Source organism: Patagioenas fasciata, unplaced genomic scaffold (genome assembly GCF_037038585.1).
Source record: "Patagioenas fasciata isolate bPatFas1 unplaced genomic scaffold, bPatFas1.hap1 Unplaced_300, whole genome shotgun sequence".
NCBI classification, from domain to species: domain Eukaryota; kingdom Metazoa; phylum Chordata; class Aves; order Columbiformes; family Columbidae; genus Patagioenas; species Patagioenas fasciata.
The window spans coordinates 28,527-38,046 of record NW_027288734.1 but is presented as its reverse complement, the minus strand read 5'-3'; the positions used below and the strand labels follow the sequence as shown (position 1 = coordinate 38,046).

Sequence of the window (9,520 nt, the reverse complement as noted above, 5' to 3'; positions counted from 1 at the left end):
TGAGATGATTTGCAATCTTGCGCTAGCATCTGCCTGAAAGAGAACACGGACCCTTTGGGTGCCTCCTCAAGAAATACTTGCTCTATGGTTCTGGCGATGTCCAGGCTTCAAGGGTGGGGCATAGGGGAGTGTAAATCTTAGGGGGCCTCCCGGGATGTCTGCAGGTTTGGGTGACCCGTGGCTGGGACGGGGACGCCGAGGTTGTCAATCTTGCCCTGAATCTCTCGCTCCCTCTCTTGCAGCACCCGAGACCGAATGGAGGAGCAAGTGTACGGGAAGTTCCTGCGCCACGCCACAGATCACATTTATCGCTCTCGCCCTGAGAGACCCGGAGAACCAAACCGTTCCCATCGTGCCTTGAAGCAGCCTCTGCTCACGCGCTTCTCCCAGGGAGAAGGCAGAATGGCAGTAGCTCGCCACGTTATACCACAGGGTGCACACTCTGCAGCTTTCAAGCCCAGCTCTGCGTTAGCTCACCCCTGCAATTTTGCACCGCCCACGCAAATTTGAGTTGTCGCTGGTTGTTGCAGCGTTTGGCTTTGGTGAGGACAGCGTGTGTTTGTCAGCAGTTGGTGTAGGGTGGAATCTTGAGGAGAAAGTGATATTTCCGTGCCAGAACTGGTTGGTGTTTGCATGGTATTGTGGTAGTTGTTCCCACAGGTGATCAGTGCTGGAGTGTTATTGCAGGATGAGGGGATTTTGAAGGCTTGTCTGTGAGATGCACTAGAGGCAGCAGTTGCAAACGAAAGGCTGAGGTGTGGAGAGTTTGTCGGTGGGTTTTGGACAGTTGTCAGTTGAAGAGTTGGTTGTTTGCAGGTGAGGTGTAGAGCAGAGGGTGAAGCTGACTTTGCCTGGGCGGCGCAACTGGATGGGTGTGCAGAGCTGAGGAGAGCGGGCTTCTGCGGGTGACCCTAAAGCTGGAGAACCAGCCAGCGGCAGCTCCAGACAGTCCCGCTGCCGAGCTTGGCCGTGTAGGGCCAGTGCCCTGGGGCACAGGGAGTGTGACCCTCCGCAAGCACCCAACAGCAGGTGAGGACTGTGGGGATTTGTACTGAGCTATGATATCTCTAAGGCATGTGCGAGGGGCCGGGGCCAAGGCAAGGTGGGCTCGTTGTGGGGTGTGGGGAGGTGTCAGCCCCCAGACTCAGCCCCTGTCTGATTGTAGTGCCCTTGGGCTGGTGTAGCTCAGTCCTCTGTGTGTTTCTCTTCAGGTGGAGCAGCGTGCAAAGGAAAAGCAAGGAAGGAGAGGAAGGTGGTGAACCTATGAGGAAGAGTGTAGCGAATCTGGCGTGGACTCACGGTAAGGTGCCATGAGAGACATTTATTACAAACTCAGGTTTGCATTTATACTCGCTATGATGCTTGCTCAAGCATTTGCTCTTTAGCTAAGTTAGACATTACATGAGCGAAGTAACTGCCATATACGCATTTTTTTCTATAGTAAGCTGTCCCTCTGTCCCTGATGTATCAGTCCTGTATCCTGTATCTTAGTAGTCATAATTTTTCCCCAAGTAGATGAATATTTGCAAGCAGCTTTATCTCCAGTCGTTACCTGTTCATATAATTCTCATTCATCTTTGTGCCATGTCTCCAACTGAAATGTACCAGTTGTAGGAAAGTCTAGCACATGATTAGCAATCCATTGTAATAAACTCACCAATCAGACCCCTGATACATCCTGATTTTGCGTTTGTAGCGCATGTTGAAGGACATCCAGGGTTTGTCTTTGCTTAAGGGATAGCTTCCCTCCCATGGTTCCCAATCGCTCACCTTTCGTTGGTGGTGGGCGCGCACTGTCCTGGTTCCCGGTCCTGTTTCCTGGTTCGATTGGGCTTCGCTACCAGAGCGGCTACTGCCTTTATAGGCACACTGAAAGTCCCTGTTCCAGGGCGCCATTTGTAGCGAATGCGGTACGGACTCTCTTTTAAGGTGCAATGAGAGATGTTTATTACAAATTCAGGCTTGTGTTTATACTCGCTATGATACTTGCTCAAGCATTTGTTGATTAGCTAAGTTAGTCATTACATAAGTGATGTGTTTTGTGTTCCCACCAAAGTCACTGCCATAAACACCTTTTTTGTCTATCACAAGCTGTCCCTCTGTCCTTGATGCATCAATCCTGTATCAACTCCTCTGTCCTTGATGTATCACATAGCATACAGTCCTTTGTTCTTGTATTTTTCCACTAATGCTTGTTCTCATGCTGTTGACTCTTGCAGTTTCTCATGTGCCCGGTCTTCCGTGTACTGACACAGAAGAGCGATCACGAAAGAGGATTGGAGCGCACCTGTGAGTCAAGCAGAGTCAAGAAAGAAGATGACAGTGGTGGACCTGTGAGTCAGGAGGGGACAAAAGAGGAGAAAGGTGATGGAGCTACGAGTCAAGAGTGAGGAGGAAGATGGGCAGCCTGAGCCAGCGAGAAGGAGAATGTATCCTTAAGCACAGGGAACGATCTGTGATTAGTGCGTCCCCCTCCCACCCCTAGACACCGTGCTCGGGGGTAAAGTGGCAAAATGGGAGCAGGGGCTGTTGGCTGTGTTTTGGGAGGTGGGGGTGGTGAGCAGGGGCTGGGCTCTTGGACTTGGGAGCAGTTAAGGGAGCAGGGTGGTCATCCCTTGGGAGGTGTCTGTCTGCCAGCAGGTAAAGGAGGGGGAAGAGGATCCTGCCGGGGTGAGGGCCTGGCCAGCTCTCCACTCCCAGGGCTCTTGATGCTGGTGTGGTGTGTTGCTGTAAGTGCCAGGGGTGACTGGCAAAGAAAGTCTTTGTGGGGTGCATGCTGGGAAACTGTGCTGCTACGGAGGGGCTGGGTTGGTGGGAAGGCCTGTGCGGGGGGCCGGGGCCAAGGCAAGGTGGCCTTGTGGTGGGGTGTGGGGATGCGTCAGCGACCGGACTCGCCCCCTCGTGTGACTGTACGGGCCTGGGGTGGGTATATTTTTGTTTTCTGTGCATCTCTGTTCGGGTGGAGCAGCTCGCAAAGGCGAAAGCAAGAAGGAAGAGGAAGGTGGTGAACCTACGAGGAAGAGCGATCAAGAAAGAGGATTGGAGTGCATCTGCAAGTCAACAGGGATCAAGAAAGAAGATGACGGTGGTAGACCTGCGAGTCAGGAGGGATCAAGAAAGAAGAGGAGGAAGGTGATGGAGCTGCGAGTCAGGAGTGAGGAGGAAGAAAATGTCCCCCTTGGGACAGGGACCTCCCTGTAATCAGGACTGCGCCCTCCCACCCCTGGAAACTGCTCAGGGGCCCAGACATCCATGGGAAGGTTGTGTCCGACAACACGAGCCAGATCTTCAGCACTGGCTGCTGTTCAGCTGGGACCAGGGGCTGCTGGTGGGGTTTTGGGAGGCGGGGTGGGTGAGTAGAGGCTGGGCTTTTGTACTCATGAGTGGTTGAGAGAGAGGGCTGGACACCTCTTGGGAGGTGTCTTGTCTGTCTGCCATCAGCTAAAGGAGGGGGAAGAGGATCCTGCCGGGGTGAGGGCCTGGCCAGCTCTCCACTCCCAGGGCTCTTGATGCTGATGTGGTGTGTTGCTGTAAGTGCCAGGGGTGACTGGCAAAGAAAGTCTTTGTGGGGTGCATGCTGGGAAACTGTGCTGCTACGGAGGGGCTGGGTTGGTGGGAAGGCCTGTGCGGGGGGCCGGGGCCAAGGCAAGGTGGGCTTGCTGTGGGATGTGGGGATGCGTCAGCGAGCGGACTCACCCCCTATGTGACTGTACGGGCTTGGGGTGGGTGTATTTCTGTCTTCAGGGCATTTCGGTTTGGGTGGAGCAGCTCACAAAGGCGAAAGCAAGAAAGGAAAGTAAGGTTGTGAACTTACGAGAAAGAGTGATCAAGAAAGAGGATTTGAGTTCATCCGGGAGTCGAGGGATCAAGAAAGAAGAGGAGGACGGTGATGGACTTGCATATTGAAAATGAGAGGGAAGATGGGCAACCTGAAGCATGGAGCACGGGAATGTCTCCTAGAACAAAGGGACCTTTCTGTAATCAGAGATCCCCCCTCCTACCTTACAAACTGAACAAAGAGGACTGCGAGAGGGAGCGCTCTGACAGGACAAGAGGTATCAGTAAATCTGGCAAGAGGACAGGGGGGGAAGCGCTCTGGCGGATCAACAAGTCTCAATATATGTGGCAAGAGGATGATGGGGGAGAGTTCACCAGTGGTTCAAAAGTCACCCAGAAAAAGGGGAAGAGGATGTCAAGGGGGGAGCGCTCTGGTCGATCACAAGACTCTCCTAAAAAACACACCAGGATGGTGGTGGGGGGGAATGTCCTATATGGGACAAGGGGTCCCGAGAAATCCAGCAAGAGGATGGTGGGGGGGAGCACTCCAGCAGACCAAGAATGTACTAAGGAAAGGCAAAAGGACGGCAGGAGGAGAGACCCAGTGGGTCAAGAGGTACCGAGAAATCCAGCAAGAGGACGACAGGGAGGAGCTCTTTAGCAGGCCAAAATCCCACTGAGGAAAGGCAAGAGGAGAGCGGGGGAGAGCGCTCCAGTTCTTCAAGTGACTTCCCAGGCAGAAGGCAGGAGCATGGCGGGGCAGGACTGCGGCAGGTCAAGAATTCTCAGTCTGGCAATAGGATGGCGGGGAGGAGCGTTCCAGCGGGAGAAGAGCGCCCTGACTAGAGGCAAGACGAGGGTGAGGGAGAGCACTCGGACGTGTCAAGAAGACTCCCCCAAAAAGTGCAAGAGGAAGGCCGGTGGGGAGAGCAATCCAGCAGATCAGGAAGTCTCAATAAATGTGGTAAGAAGGTGGCAGGTGGGAGCTCCCCAGTGGTTCAAGAGGTCCCAAGATATCCAGCAAGAGAACTGTGAGGGAGAGCGCTCCAACAGGTCAAGCGGTGTCAAGAAATCCAGCAAGACAATGGTGGAAAACGCTCCGGTGAATCACAAGATTCCCCCCAAAAAAGGCAAGAGAATGGTGCAGGGGAGCACTCTGGTGGATCAAGAAGCACCCAGGAAAAGGGGAAGAAGATGGTGGGGGGGAGCACTCTGGTTGGTCACAAGACTCCCCCAGAAAACACAAGAGGGTGGCAGGGGGAACGCCCTAATGGGTCAAGAGGACCCAAGAAATCCAACAAGAGGACGGCGAGGGGGAGCGCTCCAGCAGATCAGGAAGTCTCGATAAATGCGGTAAGAGGATCGCGGGTGGGAGCCCCCTCAGTGGTCCAAGAGATCCCAAGAAATCCAGCAAGAGGACGGCAAGGGGGAGCGCTCTGGCAGATCAGGACGTCTCAATAAATGCGGTAAAAGGATGGTGGGTGGGAGCCCCTCAGTGGTTCACAAGGTTCCAGGAAATCCAGCAAGAGGACGGCGTGGGGGAGCGCTGTGGCAGATGAAGAACCCTCAGTACATCTGGCAAGAGGACGGTGAGGGGGTGCTCTGATGGGTCAAGGTTGCTCTGAAAAAAGCCCAAGAGGGTGGTAAGGAGAAGCTCACCGGTGATTCACGAATCACCCAGAAAAAAGGGAAGAGGACAGTGCGGGGGAGCTCTTCAGTTGTTGAAGAGAATCCCCAGAAAAAGGCAGGAGGATGATGAGGGGGAACACTCTGGCGGGTCAAGAAGTCTCAATAAGTCCGGCAAGAAGACGGTGGGGAGGAGAGCTCGTGTGGGTCAAGAGGTCCCAAGAAACCCAGCAAGAGGACAGCAGGGGCGAGCGCTCCGGCAGATCAGGAAATCTCGATAAATGCAGTTAGAGGATGGTGGGTGTGAGCCCCTCAGTTGTTTAAGACGTCCCAAGAAATCCAGCAAGAGAACTGCGAGGGGGAGCGCTCCGGCAGGTCAAGCGATGTCAAGAAATCCAGCAAGACAATGGTGGAGAACTCTCCGGCGAGTCACAAGACTCTCCCAAAAAAGGCAAAAGAATGGTGCAGGGGAGCACTCTGGTGGATCAAGAAGCACCCAGGAAAAGGGGAAGAGGATGGTGGGGGGAAACGGCCTGGTTGGTCACAAGACTCCCCCAAAAACCACAAGAGGGTGGCAGGGGGAACGCCCTAATGGGTCAAGAAGTCCCAAGAAATCCAGCAGGAGGACGACAGGGAGGAGCTCTTTAGCAGGCCAAAATCCCACTGAGGAAAGGCAAGAGGACAGCGGGGGAGAGCGCTCCAGTTCTTCAAGTGACTTCCCAGGCAGAAGGCAGGAGCATGGCGGGGCAGGACTGCGGCAGGTCAAGAATTCTCAGTCTGGCAATAGGATGGCGGGGAGGAGCGTTCCAGCGGGAGAAGAGCGCCCTGACTAGAGGCAAGACAAGGGTGAGGGAGAGCGCTCGGATGTGTGAAGAAGACTCCCCCAAAAAAGTGCAAGAGGAAGGCCAGGGGGAGAGCAATCCAGCAGATCAGGAAGTCTCAATAAATGCGGTAAGAGGATGGCGGGTGGGAGCCCCCCCAGTGGTCCAAGAGATCCCAAGAAATCCAGCAAGAGGACGGCAAGGGGGAGCGCTCCAGCAGATCAGGAAATGTCGATAAATGCGGTTAGAGGATGGTGGGTGGGAGCCCCACAGTTGTTTAAGGCATCCCAAGAAATCCAGCAAAAGGACGGCGAGGGGGAACGCTCTGGCAGATCAGGACGTCTCAATAAATGCGGTAAGAGGATGGCGGGTGGGAGCCCCCCAGTGGTTCAAAATGTCCCAAGATATCCAGGAAGAGAACTGTGAGGGGGAGCGCTCCGGCAGGTCAAGCGATGTCAACAAATCCAGCAAGACAATGGTGGAGAACGCTCCGGTGAGTCACAAGACTCCACCAAAAAAGGCAAGAGAATGGTTAGAGGATGGTAACAGGCAGCATTGAGAGCACTCTGGTGGATCAAGAAGCACCCAGGAAAAGGGGAAGAGGATGGTGGGGGGAAACGGCCTGGTTGATCACAAGACTCCCCCAAAAACCACAAGAGGGTGGCAGGGGGAACGCCCTAAGGGGTCAAGAGGTTCCAAGAAATCCAGCAGGAGGACGGCGAGGGGGAGCGCTCCAGCAGGCTGAGATTGTACTAAAGAAAGGCAAAAGGACAGCAGGAGGAGAAACCCAGTGGGTCAAGAGGTCCCAAGAAATCCAGTAAGAGGACAACAGGGAGGAGTGCTCTGGCAGGCCAAAATCTCAGTGAAGAAAGGCAAGAGGACAGCAGGGGGGAGTGCTCCAGTTCTTCAAGTGACTTCCCAGGTAGAAGGCAGAAGGACGGTGGGGTAGCGCTGGGACAGGTCGAGAATTCTCAATCTGGCAATAGGACAGCAGGGAGGAGCATCCAGCGGGACAGGAGCGCCCTGAAAATAGGCAAGACAAGGGTGAGTGAGAGCACTCCGAGATGTCAAGAAGTGTCAAAAAATCTGGTAAAGGATGGCAGGGGGGAGTGCTGTGGATATTCAAGAGACTCCCCAGTAAAAGGCAAGAGGACGGCGCGGGGAAGTGCTCCAGCACGTCAAGATCGCACTGAAGAAAGGCAAGGTCACAGTGGGGGGCAGCATTCCCGTTGTTCCAATGGTTCAAAAGGTCCCAAGAAATCCAACAAGAGAACTGCGAGGGGGAGCGCTCTGGCAAGTCAAGCGGTGTCAATAACCCCAGCAAGGCAACGGCGGAGAGCGCTCTGGTGAGTCACGAGACTCCCCTACAAAGGACGAGAGGATGGTGGAGGGGAGCCCACCAGTGGTTCAAGCAGCACCCAGGAAAAGGGGAGGAGGCTGACGAGGGGCAGGCCTCTGGCGGGCCAAGATCGCTGAGGGAAGGTGCGGGGGAGCTTGCTGGTGGCTCAAGAGACCTCTAGAAAAAGGTAAGAGGGCGGCGGGGGGTGGGAGGGCGCCTCAGCTGGTGAAGAGGAACCCCGAAAACAAGGCAAGAGAATGTTGGTGGGGGGAGCGCTCTGGCGGTTCCAGAGGCTCCCCGAGATCCGCTCAGACGGCAGCGGGTAACGCGGCAGCTCAGCGTCAATCAAAGAAGAACAGGAAGGCGGTTGACCTGCAATTCCAGAGCGAGGAGGAAGACTGGCAACCCGAACGAGGAGCAGCAGAACTTGGCATGGCCTCTGAAATCCTCCTTTAATCTGGGCTCAGGTAAGCTGGAAGCAGGGGACATAGGCTGGGGTTTGGGAGGTGGGCAGGTGAGAAATGATCCGCATTTTTGATCTCCTGAGTGACTGAAGCGCCTGGGAGTTCATTTGGAGTCGTTGCCTTACTTGATTTTACACTGACTTTTGCATTATATTTTAATGACGTAGAATTTTCCGTTTTGACATCGAAACCTAAACTTCTTTGGAAATTCATCCTCTGTCCCTTCAGTCTCAGCTCGTGGCACTTCCACTGTCTCGTGGCCCGCGTTTCAATGTGCATTAGATCGCTTCCTGGGCCTTGCATTTTAAGTAATGGTCCGTCACAAGTTTGTTTTTCTTGTCCTTAACAGGCAGCTTTGAGAGCTCTCTAAGGAAAAGTGATATCTTTTTACCTTGTTACTGCTCTTTCCATGTTACGAGCAGCCACCCTCTTTATGATCAGTCTCATGCTTTTCTTCCTTTCTTGCCCAGGTTCAGAATACCAGGAATTCCAAGCTTCAAGTTTCCTGTGGAACATTGCGGGAGACCTTGATAACGTGGCAATGAGGGAGGTGATGAAGAGAAACAATACCTGTTCCTTTCCCATTTCAAGACGTTATTTTTTACCTTCCTGGTAGCTGTGAGATGATTTGCAATCTTGCGCTAGCATCTGCCTGAAAGAGAACACGGACCCTTTGGGTGCCTCCTCAAGAAATACTTGCTCTATGGTTCTGGCGATGTCCAGGCTTCAAGGGTGGGGCATAAGGGAGTGTAAATCTTAGGGGGCCTCCCGGGATGTCTGCAGGTTTGGGTGACCCGTGGCTGGGACGGGGACGCCGAGGTTGTCAATCTTGCCCTGAATCTCTCGCTCCCTCTCTTGCAGCACCCGAGACCGAATGGAGGAGCAAGTGTACGGGAAGTTCCTGCGCCACGACACAGATCACATTTATCGCTCTCGCCCTGAGAGGCCCGGAGAACCAAACCGTTCCCATCGTGCCTTGAAGCAGCCTCTGCTCACGCGCTTCTCCCAGGGAGAAGGCAGAATGGCAGTAGCTCGCCACGTTATACCACAGGGTGCACACTCTGCAGCTTTCAAGCCCAGCTCTGCGTTAGCTCACCCCTGCAATTTTGCACCGCCCACGCAAATTTGAGTTGTCGCTGGTTGTTGCAGCGTTTGGCTTTGGTGAGGACAGCGTGTGTTTGTCAGCAGTTGGTGTAGGGTGGAATCTTGAGGAGAAAGTGATATTTCCGTGCCAGAACTGGTTGGTGTTTGCCTGGTATTGTGGTAGTTGTTCCCGCAGGTGATCAGTGCTGGAGTGTTATTGCAGGATGAGGGGATTTTGAAGGCTTGTCTGTGAGATGCACTAGAGGCAGCAGTTGCAAACGAAAGGCTGAGATTTGGAGAGTTTGTCGGTGGGTTTTGGACAGTTGTCAGTTGAAAGTTGGTTGTTTGCAGGTGAGGTGTAGAGCAGAGGGTGAAGCTGACTTTGCCTGGGCGGCGCAACTGGATGGGTG

At 54.1% G+C, this 9,520-nt stretch overlaps 1 long non-coding RNA gene across 4 annotated transcripts; it reads left to right on the top strand.

The window, feature by feature from the left end:
- Nucleotides 1–464: 464 nt before the first annotated feature.
- Nucleotides 465–6,954, top strand: LOC139826846 (uncharacterized). 4 transcript variants are annotated; one of them, XR_011736971.1, is made up of 4 exons: nt 465–1,029; nt 1,212–1,300; nt 2,220–2,500; nt 3,745–6,954. It is a non-coding gene; the product is annotated as an uncharacterized lncRNA (long non-coding RNA). The 4 variants fall into 4 exon arrangements; XR_011736972.1 differs by lacking the exon at nt 3,745–6,954 and adding an exon at nt 2,969–3,307; XR_011736973.1 differs by lacking the exon at nt 3,745–6,954 and having other exon boundaries at nt 476–1,029; nt 2,256–2,762.
- Nucleotides 6,955–9,520: the final 2,566 nt, after the last annotated feature.